The 21,271-nt window shown below is 41.3% G+C and overlaps 2 long non-coding RNA genes across 3 annotated transcripts in view; one reads left to right on the plus strand and one right to left on the minus strand.

Annotated features, from left to right (window-relative positions):
* Positions 1-5,210, plus strand: part of LOC139803933 (uncharacterized) — a 14,531-nt gene extending 9,321 nt beyond the window's left edge. The window contains exons 6-7 of one of the 2 annotated variants that reach the window (XR_011729212.1): positions 1,552-1,653; positions 5,161-5,210. This is a non-coding gene — a long non-coding RNA (uncharacterized lncRNA). Of the gene's footprint in view, positions 1-1,551; positions 1,654-3,607; positions 3,690-5,160 lie in introns of those variants that run through there. The other variant, XR_011729213.1, reaches the window with a different exon arrangement.
* On the minus strand, positions 3,789-20,608 carry LOC139803935 (uncharacterized). Its single transcript, XR_011729216.1, has 5 exons — positions 18,156-20,608; positions 17,514-17,620; positions 13,622-13,787; positions 11,797-12,025; positions 3,789-4,588 (listed from the first exon to the last, which is right to left on the minus strand). It is a non-coding gene; the product is annotated as an uncharacterized lncRNA (long non-coding RNA).
* Positions 20,609-21,271: the final 663 nt, after the last annotated feature.

Here is a 21,271-nt window from a genome sequence, read left to right on the forward strand (position 1 = left end):
AATTAAATATAGCAGAGCCAGAAAGGCACTTCTCCAGAAATTAGATAAATCCCTGTAAAGTCAAAGCTGAGTATTTTGGTAGTCTTGAGCTAACACTCAGCTGCTGAGGTTTTTATTATCCTTATTTTCTGGAGAAAGGGTTTTTCTTCTGAAAAGTCTTGCAAGGAACTTGAAATTCAGAAGATTTCAACCAGCTGCATTTCTTATCTGATGTCCTTTCACAACACCACTGTGCCATTGTCAGAAATGAATAATCTCATCTTGAGAAAAAAAAGCCTCATTGCCAGACTCTGTTTATTCTGTATAAATATTTTAAAATATTAGAAATTCCATTCCCACAAAGATGATTTTTTTTTTCCTCTGTAAAAGCTGAAGAAAGGATAAAGTGACCATTGGACTGACTATTTTCTTCTGCTGTTTAAAATAGTGACTGACCTTTCTTTGGAATGAGAGCTCTAAAAATGACATTCATTGCTGGTGACAGGATGGTGTTTGAGATGCAGGCTGTAACCCAACCAGTTACTCAGACGTAGGAGTAAGCTATTTCTATTGAACAGTGAGACAGATTAAATGCAGAGTGGCATTAAAGGGAGAAAGTAATGCAGAAACATCACTGTTGTTTCTTGAATGCAATTTTAAGTAAATGACCTTAAACTGCTCACATGCTTAAAAATAAATCTCTCTTCTGCTTGGGTAGTGTTTGCATGGTGCTTATTATTTGCAAGCAAATATGAATCAGACAGATCTTGAATTTTCATTTCTTTTTTTTCTATTTTCTGCCAAGGTAGCAATTCTGTAAGAAATCAAGAGTTACAATAAAGACTTTGTCAGGAAGGAGGTGTAAATAACCTGCCACAAAGCAGTGGTGGGTATGTTGGTGCTTCCAGGCCTGGAAAAGGTGCATGATTGCCCTTCCTGGGGCTGTGACTGCAGAAGCAGGTGTGACATATGGTGTGGGCATGACCACAGGCTGTGTTTATTCTCCTCATTTAGACAACAGTAGTTGACCGTCCCTGGCAGGGACCTAAAACTGCATCATACCTGTGATTTACACACCTTATTTCTCCTTTTCCACTCCTCAGCTCTCCTTTTTACTGCCCTTGTACCTCCTTTCTTGAATCCCAAGTTCCTCACAAAGGATCCCAAATTATATTGTCCCTATTAGTCCCCATCCTGCCCCATCTTGACTCAAATCTGCTATTTCCAACACTGTCCCCTAAGTAACCTCAGCCTTACATAGCATCACTGGTAAGGACAGCTCCGTGCTGTGCTCTCACAAGGTCACACAGCCCAAGAAGTCCTCAGTGCTCTCCTCAGCTGTGTGCCCAATTTGGCCATTTCTCACTGGGCTCCCTTCCTAATATATGGTTAATATTTGTTTGCCTTTAAAGTAGTATTTTTCCCAGTGAAGCTCCCCATACAATGGCATATCAAAGAAATGATCCCTATACGAAGACTTTAAACAAAAAATCAAAAACCCTCCTACCCCAGAGCAGCCAAAAGGAAAGGAGTGCTGCCCAAAAACCATGAGCTTTTTGTTTTCCCTCACAGAATCAAGAGCTGCCCCACACCAACAAGGAAGATGGGTTCCTCTACATGTTTTCAGAAATTTCTAAACCAAGGAAGACCATTTTTGCTCTTCAAAGCACCAAGGTGGGTGGGTCAGTGTGAGGCTGTGTCCCCTTGGTCCCCCCCACCCCAACACTGCCTGTAAGCAGGATGCACAAGGGTGAGGGTGACTCAGGTGGGCAGCCACGATGGTCCCTCCTTTAGCAGGAGGAATAGCTCAGTGGGAGAAAAGCAAAGCTGGCTGGCCAGAAGTGTGGCTGTGGAGGTGTCAGTGCTTTGAAGCGGGTGTGCTACATGGCATGAGAGCCAGCCAGGAGGGGAGCTAGCAGGGAAAACGTCCATTAAGGAATCAAGGGTGACTGGCTCCTTGCTGCTTTGATTCTGCCTTCAAAGACACCCCCAAGCCTCCTCTTCTATTGCAAGGCAGAAAATCGCCCAGTGGGGACGGGCATTGCTGAGGCTGCAGTAATGTGGCAGGGGTCAAAGCAGGAGTAGGATGGGCACTTCCAGCTGCCCATGTGGGGGGGCTCTCTTGCAGCCTCCAACCCACTTACAAGATCAGAGCCAGCTTTTATTGGCTGCAGAGTCAAAGGCACACAGATTAGGAAGTAGGACCTAAACCCATGAAATTGCACTGAACAGTTTTTGGAAGGAGATTATCAGGCCTACCTCTTTACTCCAAGGTTGGTGTTGCTTCACTCCAGCCTACAAGGACAGGACACATTCATGGTTGTCATTATTGAGTGCAATCAGGCCACCAGCTTCATCTCCATTTTAATGCAAAAAAAATCTTAGGAGAGTTACAAAGATCAGTCTAAACTGTTTGCCTTTGATAGATTAGAAAACCACTGGAGTCAGCTGAGGGAGTGCTTGTATCTGTCCCCCAGGAGCCCAGTGCTGTGTGGTGAGCAGCAGGGATCATGCACCAGCCCCATAAGAGCCTCCTGGGGCTCTGCAGTGCTGGGGGAGAGGGCACACTGCATGTCCTGCAGGGCTGTGTTGGGGAGCCTGCCTGGCACAGCATCAGGGGAGGTAGATTTGTGTGCCTGGGAGCATTTTATCCTCTGTCTGGGAAGGTATTTATTTTACCTGTTGTGTTTTCTGAGCAGAAGTGTACTTAAAGACCAACCTGCAGTCCTTTTACTGTAAACTCACCTCTATGCTAACCTGGACCCAGGGCTTTACTGGAGCTTTGTCTATATTTTCCCCCAACTGGCTGTGTCTCAATACCATCCATACACAGATTTGACCTGAGCTGACACCAAAGAAAGCCTGGGACAGAGGACATTGGCCTTTACTGTTAATATATATTCTCAGGCTCTACAGGCTGGTGCAAAGGCACTCATGGTTCATGTCTTTTGAATAAAATGTGACACTGCTGTTGACCTCAGATCATGAGTAGCTCTTGTAGGGCAGTTCATGGATTGTAAGGGATGGCAATATTATATCAGGCTCAGCATTGATGTAAATACTTTCTCCACAATTAAAAAGCATATCAAATATTAAAATGCAATTACAGTTATAAATGTTTAGCGTTTCAGAATGGCTTTCCATTTTAAGTCAATCAGACATGCTTTTGAATATGAAGAAGGGGAGGATCAGAAACTTTAGTGACAAATTAGGGTTCTAGGAAATATTTTCTCAGTGATAATCATGTCTTTCTTTACCTACATTTAATAAAAAAAAAACCCAACAAACTTAATCTTAGAGGTCTCAAAAGACTCTGCAAACATTCTGCCGCTGCTTTTTAATATAAAAGGAATTATTTAGAAAGGAACAAGTTCCATGTGTGGCTTGCAAGACAGTTACGGTTTCTGGCTCTCCCTGAAAACACAAGAACATTGGTGACAAATGCAAAAATTAAAACTGGAACCAGGAATTTCACAACAAAATTATTTAGAAGTGGGAAGCTTCCTGTACTGTATTTTTTCCTAAAAAAATAAGTTGCCATTTATTAGTGAGACTGAGAGCTTGTCTTCCAACCAACTGGTTGGGCAGAAGTCCTGTCCAAGTCTCAAATTAAATAAATGTGTTGCAGCACCCTTGGCTTGCAGGGCACTGGAACGTGAGTGAAAGGCTGAGGGAATCATGGCCCCATCCCATCTCTGAGGAGCCCCAAGGAGGATGATGGGTCAGCCAGAGGGATGCTGGATACAAAGGCACGTTCTGGTGTGAGCACTCAGAGATCCCTCCTGAGACTGCCCTGTCTTTGGCATCCTAATGTTTTCTACCTCAATGGACAAAACATTGCTTTGGAAATGCAAAAGTAATGGAAAATAAATTGCTTTGAGCTGCTCACTGCAAACACATTTCTCCTTGCTGCATAGACCAGAGGGTAATTTGTCATTCCAGTGGGGAGGCTAAAGTCAGGCCAGATAAATCCATGTCTGGCTGTGTCTGAGTGTGTGAGTCCAATGCCTGATCTGCAGTGGCATCGTGTGCAATGCTGCATCTGCCATAGGGTGGCCACTGGCCATCTGCATTGGGTGGCCACGGGCAGGGTGGCCTGGGGCACATGGGGATCTCTCCCAGCCTGGCATGGCAGGACTGTGCCCATGGCTGTGTCTGAGGTTGCTTCTTGGTGACACATGGGACTAAGCCAGTCTGTGAACACTCAGCCCTCTGACTATCTGCAATGTCTTGCATTTTCATATTTTACAAAACCTCAGCTCCATCCTGAGGTGATTCCCATATATGAGTGAAGGTCTAAGCCAAAAGAGGTGTCAATTACTTTGTGACTCAGAAAGCAAGTTACTGCCTTCAGCTGTGGAAGGTCATCACTGTCTATGCCATTAGGTCACTCCTGACTTCTGTATTGCAACTTTTCCCTCAGCCAAAGATCAGAAATGGGCACAACCTGATCCCTTACACTTTCACAAAGAATCACAGACCTGCACGTCTCAGTTTTCAGTAGCTCCATGGGAAGGTGTGATGGAGGTTTGGTATGTATCACCTGAAGTTCATTGCAAATCCATCCAACACCCAGTGGCAGCTTTCATTAGGTTTTGCCATGAAGAAGCTTCACAGGAGACAGGGAAAGAAAGCGGGAAATTTATGAAGTTTGACAGTGATTAAAAGCATTATCTAAATCCTTCCTTTGGTACTAAAGAAGAGCCATTAATCACAGTATGGATATGGATTTATGTAGTGCTCAGCAGTGACCATGAAGAAAATAATGCTGACTCTTCTGGAAAAAAAAAAAAAAAGAAAACCCCCCAAAAAGCCATCAACAACATAAAAGAAATTCCAAGGTTAAAGATCTTCTCTGAAGTGCTCAGAGGACTCTCAGCTCCCTGGCCCTACTGGTCACAGGGTCACAGAGTGCAGCTCTGCTGCTGTCCTCAGCTCTGTGACAGCCCCCCCAGCTGCTGCTGGTGTGAGTGGCTGGGTGGGGGCTGCCCCATCCTCAGCATCCCCCCGGGGCTCCTTCTGTGCCCTCCATTGCCTGCTTCTGAGTGCTTGGTCCAGCTGCTCCTTTCACCTGCCTCACAAACCACACCAAAAATTACCTTCATGCTGATATTTTTTTTTCCAACCTCTTACCTAGTGATTAATACATTTTTTTTTTCCTTTTCTTTTTTTCATACGTAGCAAGCAGAAGTTTCACCAAGGGTAAAATTGACTGAACTCCAGCAATGCCCTCGCATTTGAAACCTGTGGTTTTGCAAGCAGAGGGGTGTGCAGTGCCCTGCTGCAGCCCTGCTCAAAGGTACCATCCCAAGAGACAGATGAAACCTATCAGGGATAATCATTCTCAGCATTATGAAGCCCAGTGAGAGCTGAGGACACATGGAACCCGTGAGATGAACTGCAGGAAAAGTTTGTGTCAGGTAATTAAAATTGGACACTTATATCTTGGAACAGGATAACCTGCTGCTCCAGGTTAATAGTGGATTTTAAAGCATGCCACACACACAGATTCTCTGGTTTTTGTTGGGGTGCATGAATTTAGTAGAGACAGCCTGGAAAACTATTTATATTAGACTCTTTCTATTACTTACCTCTTTTTCCCATCAAAGGTGTCACACGTATTGGAACACTAAAACACAAATGAACTATTGTTGCATAAATTCTGTAGCTATTTTTGTAGAAATATCAATTTGGGAGCAATCAGGGCATTTTTCCAGATTATTCTGTCAGATGCAAACCCAGCTGATTCCAGTAAATTAATTTCCAGGAAACACAGAACTGTGAAACAGCTATAACACCTTATTGATAAAGAATTTCACATTAAAAAAATAAATCACTACAGAGGAATATAAAAAAATTATATAATTTGTATTGCTTATAGACTTACCTAGCAGGTAACTTCAGGACTTCATTTTGCAGTCTTCCAAAGGAGGAGAAAAACCCCACAGCTGTAGACAAATACCAAGACAGATTTTAAGTCTGTGCTGAATGAAACAGTTTCCCTGAGAGAAATCTGTTGTTCTGAAACACTGATTATATCACTTTTGTTTTTTAGAAAGCTGCTACAGAAAAATGTTAAGAACATAAAGAACCACTTAAACATTCAATTGCCTTGTTTGGCGAACTTGAATTCTGAAATAATATTTTGCTTTTATAGTCCTCTTCCCCATCCTTAATTCACCTGAGGCTCCTCAGACATTATGGGTTCACACCAGTGCATTTCACAGACAATCTTTGGGGAAACAATCTTTAACACTGCTATCTTTTCACACTGAGTTTATTTCCCCCCCTTTTTTTGGGATCTGAGCCCTAACATTTGGAGGGGAGGAGATACTACTGCCTTTATAGAAAGCATAAAAGATCTTCTGTTCTTGGTGCACCCTGATAGAAAAATCTGCCTGCAGAAGAAACATTTTCAGACTTGCATACAGCAGCATAGAATCTCAGGTATTGGTGTCTTGAGGGCAATTAGCTGTTGTTTTTTTTAATAACAGAGATTAATGCCCTGGATGTACTAATAAAACAAAATTAAAATTCTTTAATAGGTACCAGTGAATTTAGACATATAGTTAAGTAAGTATTTAGGATCATTCTGGATTGAGGTGTTGATATGCAAAATCATCTGGAGCAATGGCAGGTTTGAGAAGCTTGGTCTGAGAAGAAATGACAAGTTTGCATTTTCTGTTTTTTCAAGCTACAGAGGCACTGTTGCTAGGCAAAGTTTTACCCAGAAATAAACACTGAATTTAGACCTGTATTTCAAAAGTAGGTGCAAGCTATATTAGAATTCAAACCTTCCCTTAATTCAGGCAAATACGGGACAGGCTGCTGGCTCAAGTGCTCTGATTGTCCATTTTGAATGTTGGGTTAAAATGTTACACATCTAGAAATGGGAAAGAACTGTTTATGTGAGCAAATATCTAAAAGAAAAATGAAACAGTGTAATGGCAAGCAAAGCCAAAAGGCAAGAAAAGGCAGCTGCTCAGCAGTATAGGATGCAATAACTACTGGTAAGTATAAACGGAAATTATTTTTTTAAAAAATTGAAACTGTGAGTAGAAGCATCAGCTGTGGCAGGTCCCTCTGCCAGACACCACCACCACACACAGGCCAGGGTGCATCCAGACAAGGACCTGGATGCTGTCTTCTGGAGCTGCCACCCTTTCCAATCAAAACCCTCCCCAGCAAGACCCCTGAGCTCTCCAACTCATGAGAGTCCCCTGCTCATCTTCTTGCAGGGGTTTGCTGCATGTGCTAGAAGAGAGGACTCACTGACACCCAGCTAACATCAGGGTTGTACTAGGGAAGCCACCAGTCAAGTAATACCTAGTTTAATTCATTCTTTTATATGATTACTCAGATTAATACAAGACTTTTTAATTTACAGTTCACCTTTCTGATCTATTTTGGTTTTGTCATACTGCTATTTAAGGCGCTTCTGTTCTCTGCCCATGCCAAGCAAAAAAAAAAAAAAAACCAAAAAAAACCCCACATTACAAAGTCTCAGCTGTTGAACAGTAGCTTGTTGATAAAATGACTGCACCAGAACAGATGGGTTCCCACCACTGTGTGTGTTGGCCCAGGGCTCCTGGTAAATATAGAGTGATTTCTGTCATTCTGTCAAGGGTATTTATACACTGCCAGACACCACCCTATCAAGGGCAGAGTTAGTATCACCATTGTTCCTCAGTGTGGTTTTTCTTGATCATTGAGAAGCTTTCTTCTAGCATACCAAAAACAGCAACATAAAAAGCTGGTAAATAGATTAACTAAGTGTAGGGCAACAACACATCCAGATATGAAACACTGGTCCTCTCTATCTTCCTCCTTCCAAGAGTCACAACAGAAGTCTGATTTTTCAGAAAAAAAAAATACCTTTAAATACAATGTTTACTGGAAAAAAATGATGAGGAATTACAGGAGTGACTATTATAGAGAAGGTAAACTGCAAGTATCCATTGATTTTTTGGGGTTTGGTTTTTTTATATATATCAAAGAAATATCAATTAAAAGAAGATGATCAGAAATATTTTTCACCATAACCCTCTAACTCTGGTATTGTCTGTGTCTGGATAACAGTGAATTCAAGAGGCCAGCACAGTGCAAGAAGGGTTAGAAATGCTGGAGGAATGAGGATACAGATGAGTGGGGTTTTTTTGTTTTGGTTGGGTTGGGTTTTTTGCTGCTCTCCCTCCCTAGATGCCTCTCTGTCACAATCACTGGTCTCAGTCACAGACCTCTGGGCAGATTTCAGTGTCTTGAAATATGAGAGAAAGGGATTGGCCTCTCCTCGAATGATGGGGATTTCCACCATTTTTCTTAAATCAATTTTTTTACATGGCTTAATAAGCAGTCCTGGGGTTTTTTATCCTGTTTGTCCTCCCCCTCTGAAAGAAGCCTCTCACTCAGCCTCAAAGGTTCACTTCCCAACCCTTCTCTGAACATCAGCTTTGTCCTGCTCAGAGCAAACTCTAGTAGGGCCTTTTTAATTTACTTGCACTGAAACTAATTTCTTAGAACTTTTACTCTCATGGTATCTTTTGTGTTGGTGTTATAATGAGCAGAAAAATAAATCTATTGGTACAAAAAGATTTTTCAAAAACCCTGAAAAAACTCGTATTTGTGAGCATCAAATTCTTTTTTGAACAAGACCTGAAAACTATTTTCAATTTTGATGACAAGCATGCATAAAATCAGTGGTCCCTTATCATTTCAGGACTTTGCTCTGCTGCACCTCCTTCATAGGGCAAATGCTTATGAAATAAGCCTATTCTTATCTTCTGAAACAGGCTTGATAGTTACAGGATTCCAGTACCTTTGCTTTTGGTGACATCTTTCCATCGGTCTTCATGGAGAAAGTAATATTTGGAAACTTTATAACCCACTCAGGCATGACATCTCTGGAAATCCACTTAATTCCTACTCTTATTTATTTATTTATTTATTTAACCTTATAGCTTTTCTGCAGTCTGAACCGAGGTTATAAAAACTTACCTAAAAGGACAATGGGATTAGAAAACTTTCTTTAACTTTAAACCTGAATACCACATTTGTTTATTTTTTTAAAATGCTTGTTTAGTGAGGTTTTCCACTTTGAATCTGTCAAACTGCCTTCCTTCTCGTGGGATTCAAAAGCATCTGCTAGTTTCTACTACTGAAACACATATACATCAGTGCAGAGATACATCTCTCCTCCTCTGAAAAAGAATATTTCTGAGTAAAGCAAAATGTCAATGAAGCAAACCCAAACCAAATCAAGCAGTAAAACAGGGGAGTGTTGAATGGGCAGTGGAAAATTAGTCTGTTCCTCTCCCTCACTCCCACATACCTTGAAAATAAAACCAGTGTTTCTAAAAAGATGCTAGCACTGTAATGGGTGAAGTCATGATATTTTGAACCTGTATGATGAAAAAAACCTCTTTAGAGAGTTTTCTGGAGGAACATCAGCAAAAGGAATGTGACTGACATGCAGCGTATGATACAAAAGCCCCAGTGGCTTTGAGATACCTCAGTGTTTTCATTTATGCCAACATGAACACAGCCCCACAGAGGGGATTTAACCCTCAGCTGCAGGAAGAGCTGTCTGGATGTCAGTGGCTGCTGTGGGAGAGGGTTGGGAACAGGCATTTAGTAGCAGTGTACACCTGATAGCTATTTTCCCCCAGAGAACTGCTCTCCATCTTCACAGCTGCCAAAACATCTCCCAGATTCCTTGAGGGAAATATTTATGATCCCAAGTGGCAAATAACTGTTTATAATAATCTGTTTGTCTGCCTCTCTCTCTGTCTTTTTATCTACCCATCAAGGATAGGAAAGGGAGCAGGCATGTTTATTGCTTATGAAAGCATTAGAATCCATATTCCTTTTTTACAAAGCTCACAAATTTTCATTCAAAGGAGAAATGAAATCTAGCTGGCTTTCATTCTTTAGACTATTTTATTTTCCTGGCAGCTCCTCTTCCTTAGAACAGAGTAGCATGCACAGCCTAGGAACTGACCATGAACACAGAATTCAGGTAAACCAGGCACTATGCTACTGTCTGTGTTTTATTCTCTTTTCTCCTGAAAAAAAAGAGAAAATTATCACCTTTATGCAGATGCCTCATTTTCTAAGGAAGCTGCAATCAGATGTGTTGCATATCTCCCTCTTGCAAGCAGCAGCTGCGTGCATTTGCAGGTCAAAAGGCAGTCACTGGCTCTCTGACAGCTTAAAGTCTTCAGCAGAGCTAATAAAACAGCACCTTCCTCAAAGCAGAATTTATGAACCTGAAGTCTTTCAGGTATAAAACTATTGTGCATTATCTCTAGGAGAAGGGGACTTTTGCTTCATTTTATTCCCTTTCCCTGAAAGCAGATCCTTGCTAATTTTGACTTGGGCTCTGTGGCTGTGCAGAGCATGTCCCATCCTCCAGAACAGCTCTCAGCCCATAAGAGAGGTAACTCAGCTGGACCAGGATGGGGGATCCAGTGTGGGAAGAGATCACAGGCTGAGCAGGGTCAGCACGAACAGGCAGCAGGGAGGTGGCCCATGCTGCCTGCTAGCAGAGAGAGCCAGGAGTGCAGCAAGGGCTCCTCTAAGCCCCTGCCTCCCCGAGACCATCCCAAACTTGCTGCTCTACACAATGAAATAACTTCTGCGTTAGAAGAGTTTATTAAACCTACTGATGCCTCACTATCAGTAAGCCTAAAAGACAAGCAGACAGCCTTCCCTGCTTCAGAAGGTCAGTATGCTCTCACCCAAAGATGGGACTGACCTAACACTTCTGGCATTCTAGAGAAATCCTGTTTAGATCAGGACTTGGAAAACAAATCCTCTCTAACTGCCCAGAGCAGGGCACAGGCATAGTAATAAGAATGGTCTGACACCTGATGCTTCATCCCTGCTTTCTGTGCCAGGCTGCCACAACTTCATGCATCACTTTTGAAAGACAGAAAAATCTGAGCTGAAACTCTAAGCAAGCAAAGCTCAGAAATATGTGTTAGTCCTTAATGAAGACTGATCAGTTCTTAAAAGAGATACTATAGTTTTGCTTTAAAAATAATTAAAGTTGAAGCTGAATTCACTATTGTGCCATTATAATTGAATCTGTTCAGACAGTGAAGTTTTATGAGATCAATTATTACCTTCTGACAGTACTTGAAACAAATATTAAAAGAAAGGGATATAATCATGGTCTGAAGTATGCTGTGCAAATAATCTGTACTATTACCAGTTGAACCTGTGTGTTCATAGTTGATTAACCACTATGTGGTTTTAGATGGTACTCACAGCAAAGCAAAGACAGGATGACAGGACACAACTCTGTTTTTATCCCTGATTACATATGTGCTGGGTTTACCTGGGATTATGTGTGCTGAGCAGCTCTGAGCCAACACATGTCAACTGACCTAAAAGTCTGGGGCACCTTCTGGCACAGGGTGCTGCTGCCCTGCTTGAGGTGGGTGCCTGCTGCCTCATGGTTATTTCATGAATAATGTCCAGACTTGAATGACTGGCTCTTCTGAATGAGGACAAGAAAAGGGACTTTCACCTGGCATAGAGCAAGAAGAAGCTGCACATGCTTTGGCCACTGTGTGGGCCTTGACAAGGCAGATGATGGTTGAAATGAGCCCCTTCCTTCCCTCTCTCCTTTTCCCATGGGGAAGTGTTAATATTGCTGATAGATATGAGATCCTGGCATGTATTTCCAACCTCCCCTTGTTACAGGAGATTTGGCTCAGCTCTTCACCTCTTCTCAGGTGAGCTATGATTTCAGTTTCTGTCTTGCCATCAGTAGTTTTAAATAAGAACAAACTTTATCCCTGGCTGATGTCCTACCTTTCAGACTTCAGTGCTGTCTCTCCATGGCTATCCTCATGGCAGCTGCTCCCTGGTGATCAGCACAGCTATGGTGGTTTTGGCAGTCCAAGATTCTTGCCTGTGGGATCAGGGTCCCTGCCCTTGTACAGAGATGAACTGGGGGGACTTCTGGGCTTGTAGCCCATTTGGCTGCAATCACTGTGTCAACATCAGCCTCTCTGTAACCTGGAGCAGAGAGAGGGAGCTCCTAAAAATATACAAAAGGAAACAAGGAGCTAATGCTGCTGGTTTGTGCTGTGTGAAAATGCATTATTGATAGTCTACAAAGACAAGAGACAGAGACAAGATGCCTGGCAAAGCCCCCAGAATGGTTTATTTACCCCTGAGTGAAAACTTAGATTTAAGTAGACTCCTTAAATTTAGCAGGACTCCTGAAATGTCCAGATGTTTCTGAGCAGATGAATAATGTTCCCTTTCTGAAAGCTTACTGAATTTTTTATTATCTTATGCACTATTTGCCTGGGCAGGTCTTCTGAACAAATAGCACTAAATAGCCATCTCTGGCATCACTACAGGTATTGTGTGAGAGAGGAAAACCAAGACATCCAGCTCACCTGGGAGGTCCTAAGGTTCTAGGGGGTGGCTGAAAGCGGACACCATTATTAGAGTCAGAAAATAATAACCAGATAAATGATTTAAGCCTCTGTTAGGAGTCTGAAGGTAGCTGTGCCATTCTGAATGTGGCCCACCCTGCCCAGATCCAGCTGTGCCACTGTAGGGTGTTGAGCTCTCAGCAGCCAGACCTCCAAAAAAAGCTTTCAGAGCTAAGACAGAAATGGAGTCAGCCCACTGAACCAATACTGCATTATTTTCCAGGTTGGAAACAGTTTCTTCTCCACTGCAGTTCTTTAATAATGCTGCTCCACTTAGACCAGTTTAAACTGGAATAAAAAGATTTGCCTACGAGAGGTCTCCTTCAGTGGACAGCAGGACCACTTTACCTTGTTTGTTGTCTGGAAGGTTTACACTTTCATCTCCAGCAAGACTCCCTCTATGGTAAAGCCAGAAAATACTTCTAGCCCTGGGACTACTCATTGGGTGCCTCTTGAGCAGTGGTTTTCTGTGTTTACTTTCTCTTCTTAAAATAACTCTGCATCTTCTCTGTCTATGTTTGTACTGCTGGATTAGTGCCAGTCACATGTATTTTTTTGAGCTGGCTTCTGTGCCTTTATACTGTAAAACTGTTTTGTGGTTTTCCTTCAAGATTTTGGCTTCTCCTGTTCTTACCTCTATTACACACTGCCTAAAGTATTGCTTTACTTGGATTCTCTCAGTCTTTGTATGTATGCTTTCCTTACTGATCAAAAAAAGAGTCTGTAGCGATTCTGAGTGTGTGTATGTATATATATATATATATATAAGCTTGTTCTCTGTGTATGTTCATGCTCTTCTACAGTAACACCCACATGCACATGTGTACATATATACATACGTATAGCTGCGTGCAGTCAAAAGGAGATTTATCTCACTTGGTAAGGATCTTTGGCAAGCATTTTAGTGCTGCAGCCTTGACTATAATAATAAGTACTGCAACAGTGACTGTAAATGTGACTGACTCCAGCTAAGACCCAGCTGACCATGCTCAGTATTCATGTCCCAGTACCTGCATATGACAGAACCTGTCTCAACCCCAAACCTCAGCTCTCCCTTTGCTCTTGTGCTGCCAAGCTTTGCACCTAAGTCAGCTTGAGCAGCTAGAAGGCTGTCTGTGACCTAATCCCAGTTCAAACATGCCCAAGATGCAGCAAGAAGAGGAGATGGCATCAACATTCATCTTTCATACCTCAGCTGGTACAGTGGTATGGGATGTCACACAGCCCTTTCACAGCTTCTTCCACAGCTCTGACCCAAGTTGTACCTCCCAAGCCATACAGCATGCTCTCTTGAAGCAGGTAGTTATTCATCACACCAATGTTTTGCTGCCATGGACCAAGGAAAAGGCAACATTCCTAGGACATGAAGAGAAAGTCAAGGACACATAAGACAGGAGATATCTCTAGGGCAGGTTTTTGAGGGAACACAGCTCTGTGACTTATCAGTTAGCGCATTCCCCATGGAATAGTGAACTTGGGTCTGGGAACACTTGCTTGTGCATATCATTAAAGAGTCATTAATCAAAACCCAGGAACCATCCTGGGATGAGAGACAGGACCTGAAATCTCTCTTGCCTACTCAGCTTCATCTTCACAGCATCACCACTGACAGCTCTTCTGACTTCACACAATAATGGACCATTGCCAGGATATCTGTAATTTTTATTGGTTCCTATAGCTCAGCAGCTCAAAACTTCCAACTAGTGTCATTTAGCCTCTCTCCTGCTCATAGACAGCTCCTAGCTGATAATATATACTAACGATTTTCACAGTCGCCTGCTTTCCATCTGTTACAGTTTCACTTCTGGGTTTTTGTCTTAATTTCTCTATGATCTCAGCTTGCTTTTGTTGCAGTTACACACTTTTTCATCCTTTCTGTGAATTTTTTTGCTTTTCAGACATCAAAGTGTCTCTATACCATGCTCAGTTCTCAATCACATTTCACTCTATGTCAGTTCCTTGTCACAGATGATTCAATGCTTAACAGCTTTCAGGTTGGTGACACTGGCAGCTTCTGAGGGGCAGAGATGGTTTGTTGGGATCCACCACAGAGAGGTGAGGAAGGAGCTGAAGGTCTCAATTTCTGGTGTGATTTGCTTGAACTTAGACACCAGTTAATACCTGATCTTGTGCTTTATTCCTTAGGTCTGTGAGCTGTATGCTTCAGTGTTGCCTCACTCATGTACGGATAATGCAAAATGTGTTCTAGCATGGACTGCCTGTTTTTTTTACCCAGCTGATGCTCCTTGTTATCAGTACTGCTTTTAACATTTGAGTCACACAAACCTTTTGGGTTTCATCAGCAGAAAGATCAAACACATATTGCTAAATGATCAGTTCCAGCTCTTTGTGTTCAGTCATCAGGCATGTGGTACATGTGACTAGCAGTTCAAAGCAATCTTCCTCTTTTCATTCTCATGGTGACTTGACCTTAGGTGGAGTTAATTCAAACTTTTAGTTCATCCCATGTCTAGAACCTTCTTGTCCTCAGGAGCAGAACAGTCAGAAGGTGTTCCAGGCTTGCCTGAGGCCATTTGCATTCAGGATTAGGGCTTGACAGAAAACATCTCAAGTGAAGCATCCCTGGGTGGCCGGGTCTCCAGAGTACAAGTGATGTGCTTACACCTGAGAGAGGAGCTGAGGAGCTGCAGGCCCTCAGGGTTTTCTTTTGTGACTGAGAGGACACGCAATGCTGAGCAGCACCAGAACAGCTGGCTAGAGTGCTACCATTGATGGCAGGTCACCTGATGTCTTGAATTAGAACTCAGACGCAGGAATTTGCATAAGAGAAGCACTGAGGAATTTCTGTAGCACCCAGTAGGAATACTGCACCTCTTTTATTAGGATGCTAAAAGAAACGAAGTGTTAAGTGGAAATGATGAGTGCTGAAAGCTGCAAGAAAAGCATCAACTACTTTACCAGGTTCTGAGAGGTGGGCATAGAGAAAAAGGATCACTAAGAGATCAGGTCTACTGTGGCACCGAGGAGTCTTCAAATATAAACGGCAGACAGCTGATTTCCTACAGATTGATTATTTTCTAAGACAGATTTCATTCTGAGGCAGTGAAAACAAAATATTCATAGTCAGAGAATTTTTTACTGAAGTGCAAATTGAAACAGCTAAATGGTGTTTGTGCATGTGTATCCATATAAATATGTATCAACTTCCCTGCCTCACTTGACGTGATCGCAAAAGAAATTCCCATCCTGACTTGTCACACCCACGAGTACAGGAAGAAAGAATTTAAAGGTTGCTTGAATTTATGTATCCACTGTGAAATTCCTGAGTACTGAAAAGTACATTTTGTTGAATAGATATGAGTGGTATGTAATTTACTGTTTGAGGGCTTCCAACTGAAATGTTACTGTACATTATATAACACTTTTCATTGAGTGGGAGTTCACCTTGCTTATCTTGGGCTAAAATTCTGGAGTGTTATTCCCTGTGCAACAGCCACCTTTTGCAGTGGTGTTAGGACCATTTGACTAGGGATATGTAAGTGTTAGTTAGTTCCCTGAATCCCTAGAAAAAAACATGAGGAACTTTGTGCCTTCAACAGACAACGTGATCATTTGCTATTAATATTGATACTCTTGCCATGGGCAATAGATCTTCAGGGAACCTATGAAGTGTGATATGCAAAATAGGCAGGTATAAATCCTGCAGTTTTGTCATACATAGTGGAAAAGAACAGAAAATACATAACTAGGATAAATATTTTTTCACTGAGCACCAATATCCTCTATTAGAGAAGAACCTGGTGGCTTAGTAGCTACAGCTGCATCCCACTGTCTGCCTTCTTGTTACATCAAATCTACCTCTGATTTTCATTGCCTAGAAGCTGGTCCCTCACCAGTGAAAATGCTGCCCTGGTGCTCAGGGGATATTCCTGCTCTGTTGATAGTGGTGCTGGGTGCTGCTGAGCCAGCTGGTACAAGGCAGCACATCCTTCCTGCCCACAGCACAGAGCTCCCTGGACCTGGTCCTGCTCCTCTTCCTGTGCCACTGCATGTCATGGATGGACCGAGCCTCAGGACCTAAAAGTAGTACTCCTGTAGAAGAGCAGCCACGTGCCTTTCACAGAAATAGGCTTGAAAAATGGAATTATCTCTGTTGTGTTTTCTTTGGGCTCCTGCCTGGGTCAGCTCTGCCTGGGGGAATGCTGAAGCTAGGGGAGGAAATATTGAGAAGGTTCAGGCTGAGGCTGAATTCAGTGCCAGGGATACTCACGAGGGATTTCCACGTCATGCAGATTACACATATTAAATTGAATTTGATTTCCATGCTGTTCACATAACTGGCTTAGTTGTGTGTGTGTAAGGGTAAATAAATAAATGCATTTTTCCTTATGCTGTATGGATACAATGTCATAGATCACACTTCTCTGTCTTGGAGAGCAAGCCCCACCAATGATTTTACAGTTAAGAAAACATATGCCAAAGAAAATGTCTCTTAGCTCCAGCCCTCTCTGAATTAATAGATGATTCAAAACACTGCAGTCACTATTTCAACAGGTTTTATGTTACCAGCTTTTTTTAGAAAACTTTTTGATAGCAAAACAACAGACTCCATTTGCCACAAGCCTGTTAAACATAATGAAGGTATTCAGAAGTGTATATATCAAGGATGACACTGCAAAAAAATTGGCTCTTCTGAATTCACCAGTGCCAGATATGTCAGGCTAGTTCTTCATACTTGAAATTAAAACAATGTTTGGAATCAGAACTAATTGCATTCTTTGGAAAAAGTGCACTGGGAAATCCAAGGTGGATTTTTTCAAAAGGATAAGGGTCAGAGATTCAAAGCATCTGAAGAATAACAAAGGAGTCATATTCAAACAGATTAAAACACACCCAAGTCACCATGCCCAGGACTTCTATTGACTCAGACCATCAATCTGTATGGTCTGAATCTGTAGAGCACAGAGAGTGCTAAGCTCTGTGATGTCAGTGAAATTTCTTCCAACCATGAGTTCAAATACTGTCATCAGTGAGACTGACAATATTTAGGTAAATTGGCATCTGTTTCTAAAGTACTACTCAGAAACTGCTATTAAAACAATACCAATTAGAGCCTCTTACCTTTCTCTGGCACCTTGGAAGCTGCAGAGCTCAAAAAGAGGGGAGATGTCCTGGTGACTCTTGATGGGACTCATCTGCATTGGTGCTGCTCCCATTCCAGTCTGTCACTGAGAGAAGGCTTCATGAGGCTGGCTATGGGGCTTTACTTTAGAATACCTACAGTGCTTTAATAAACTTAATCTTTATTAGCAAAGCTTGCAATAACTTTACCATGACTTTACAGTTGAAAAAGAATTAATATCACTTTTTGTGTGCCCTTTTTGGGTGTAAAGAAATAGAAAGAATCCATATATAAGGAATTCAACACTGTTTGAGAAACCTAAAACCGAACTTTCAAGAGAAATGTGCAAAGATCAGGAACAATCAGATGCCTCTTCATATGTTCTTAGACCCATACTTACAATCAAGAAGTATTTAAAAGCATACATTCAATAACCACCACAAGAATAGCTCAAAGTCACTGATTTTGATGGTCCACATTAGAAACCTACAAGCAAATCTACAAGCAAAACCTACAAGCAAATCTACAAGTTTAGAAAAACACTCTGTACTCACTTAAAAGAATAAAAAAAATTAAAAATAATAATAATTAAAAAAAAGACAAGAAAAAGAAAAAAGCCAGTGAAAGAGGTGTGTAATGACCTTGTCCCAGCATCAGTCTCATCTTCAGCCTGGGCCTCTGTGATTACTGGCAGATCATGCAGCTCTTGGCTTTATCATAGATTCAGAAGTTTTGTTTAAAGAGAAGTTCCTGATTTCTGTGAATAATGGTGTTTAATAATGGTATAGACTTATATTATTGGCAAAGATCTTTAACTGTGCAGCACATATACAAATACTGTATCTTCAACCTATTTATTTCTCTGCAGGTAGACATTAGCTTTGGTAAAAGCTGACAGCAAAAATGAGATAGATAACTTTTTTTACTATGTTTGCAGGAGACCATATCCTTCTGCAACTGCTCATATATTTCTTGATAAATACATGATGAATTCACACCAGTCAATGTAACAGAGAAAAGCAGTAAAATGTAGAGTTAGAGTCAAGAAGTTCATGTTCTGGAGAAATTGTATAGCTTGAGGACAAGTGACAACAAACAGGGATATTTATACTGGGACAGCATAACTATTCACTGTTTGATTTTATTGATATGAAAACAGGAAAAAAACTAGAAAATATTGTCTTCGTTTAATAAGCAGGAATCTCTTTTTGCTAGCACTGAGCAATTTTTCTATTATTAAGAGTGGGCTGACTGCACTTCTGTTCATGTTTTTGTTGTTTGTCTGAAGGGGTTTTTGAAGAAGCCTGTAATGCTCACATTTTGCTCTGCTTTGCTTCTCTCTGGAATCACACAGCTATGTTATAATTTTACCTTTGGAAATATGCACAGAAGCTAAATGTCTTTCTCAACTTATCTCCAAACACATTGGCTTTCTTTGTATGGCCTGGCTACTCAGCAAACCATTTTCCTGCCTTCATTTTAAAGTCAAGGATCTGACTTTAGCAAGAATACTTTATGGGCTTTAAAATTTGGTCTTCTTTACATGAAGGACAGTCGTCAATTTACAGTGACTTTCAATAGTCTTTAAAAGACACAAAAGACCTTCCCCATGTTGAAAATGTGACTCCTGGATCCACCCACCAAAACACCAAAAAGCTGTATTTCCTCTGAATTTGTAATGAACATATCAGAGATCTAATTATTTCAGGTCCAGGGCAGTAACCAATTCTGCACTGCCAAAATTTTGATCTTTCAAAAATCAGTCACAGAGCATACCAGAAAAAGACCCCTTTTCCCTGTTTAGATAATCAACCAACCACACAAACAAACGAAAAAACCCTAGCAACAATTCTAAAGCAAATTCTATCTGTTCAGCTTCATTCAGTGTTTCAAATGATCAGGAACAGAATCATCACATATCTTCTGCTCTATACCTCCCAGGCTGTTCTAATTAATAGTGGCTTGAGGCAGTGTGTATTTCTTAGCTCATGAGATAACAGCTTATTGATTGATCTGTGAGCTAATAGCCAAGGTTATGTCTCACAAGTGACTATGGACTGAAGTTCATCATCGATCCTGCTTCCACCCTCTCAGGGGGACCATACATTTAACTGTCATGTAAAGAAGAAAAGACCTTTAATGACACTTACTGACTTCTAAAGATCCTCCCCTACACCACCACCAGTTACTGTGGTCAGTCCAAACAGTCACTGAGCTTCCCACACTCACGTTGAGTGTTTGCAGTTCACTGGATCTTCCCTCCCAGAAGCAGGAAAACGGGAAGAGCTGCTGCCAGAGGCTCTGGCTGTGATTTCACCAATTCTTCATCTTCTGCCATCACCATCTCAACACAGCACAGACACTGAGGATCCATGAGATCAATGAAATACTTAAAAGGGTATTTCAAAGGGCTAAAAAAAGGTTGGAAGAGATTAAAATTAGCAACTAGCAGAGCCATAAATGCAACATGGAATTGAATGGAAAATATTGAACAGAGAGCACGTGATTGGAAAAGCAGAACTGGCTGCCGTGTAGAAAGCCCATTCTAATGAAAGCTTCAGGATTATAAAATCTGGTCTCATTGCAGAGTACTGGGTGAAAAATATTTGGTTTACTTGTATCACTTTGGTTGTTTCAAGCCATAACATCCAAACATGTATTTCTGAAATGTGTTTCAGAAACATGGGGGTGTCAGTGAATTGGAATACTTGTTCAGGATGGTTTGAGCTCCTCTGAATCAGGATATTCAGAATGGCAAACTGTCTGGCAAAAAATGATAATAATTAAAAAAAAGGAAATAGAATAAACTGAAATGTCTGGTTTGTTTAAATGCAATCCAGCCTTAAAATTGTTATTTTATATCAAAACACTTTGAACACTTCTAATTTCAGACAGAATCAGTTCCTCCTCTTCCCTGTTTATATGCGTGTATGCACATTAAATTTGTCAACTCTGTATTGGAATTAATTTGGGCACTGATAGTAAAAACCAAATGCAGGAAATTACCATAGTTCTGCAGATATCTGCTGGTATTACCAAGAAATGCTGAGCATTTTTTTCTGGTCACTGATTTTCACAGTTGTGTAGCTTGTTTTCCCCATACTTTTGGCTGGCCATGCCTGGATCCTTGTCTTGCATGGAGCCACCACTAATACAGACTCTCTGAAAAGTCTTTTTGAGACAGTGTGCTCACTAATTGTTTTTCAACTGACATAGAAGATTGGGAATTATTTCAACTTCCAGTTTCCCAAGCCTCTGCCCTTTCTAAGTTTTAACTGAACTTTTGATTTTCAGTTGCCTGCCCAGCTCAGTCAGGATTGCTTAGCTGGCTTGTTTACCTGCACGTGATTTTCAGGGAAGATGCTGCTCATGAAGATACATGATGGGAACCTAAACATTTACTACTCTGTTTAGTACTACTCAGTGTGCCTTGATTTTATTAATGGGGAAAAAATCCTAATATCAAATCCAAGGAAAAACATTAAAAAGCTAATTTGCATTAAGGCACACAAGCTCCTGAAAATACTGCTATTTTTCCCTCTTTTGAGTATTACAGCACCATAGCATTTTTATCCTCCCATTTATGTCAGTTAGGATAGCTAATGACATATTATTACATGACCCACAGCCAGGCTCATCTTGTGTTAGCATTACGTTCTCTTCCTTGTACCTAGTACCACTTTTCCAACTATTTGTGTTACAAAAAACATTTTGGATATATTTTCAATTGCAGAAAAAAGTAGGATTTTTAACTAGG

The sequence above is a fragment of the Heliangelus exortis genome, chromosome 17 (genome assembly GCF_036169615.1).
Source record: "Heliangelus exortis chromosome 17, bHelExo1.hap1, whole genome shotgun sequence".
Lineage (NCBI taxonomy): Eukaryota > Metazoa > Chordata > Aves > Apodiformes > Trochilidae > Heliangelus > Heliangelus exortis.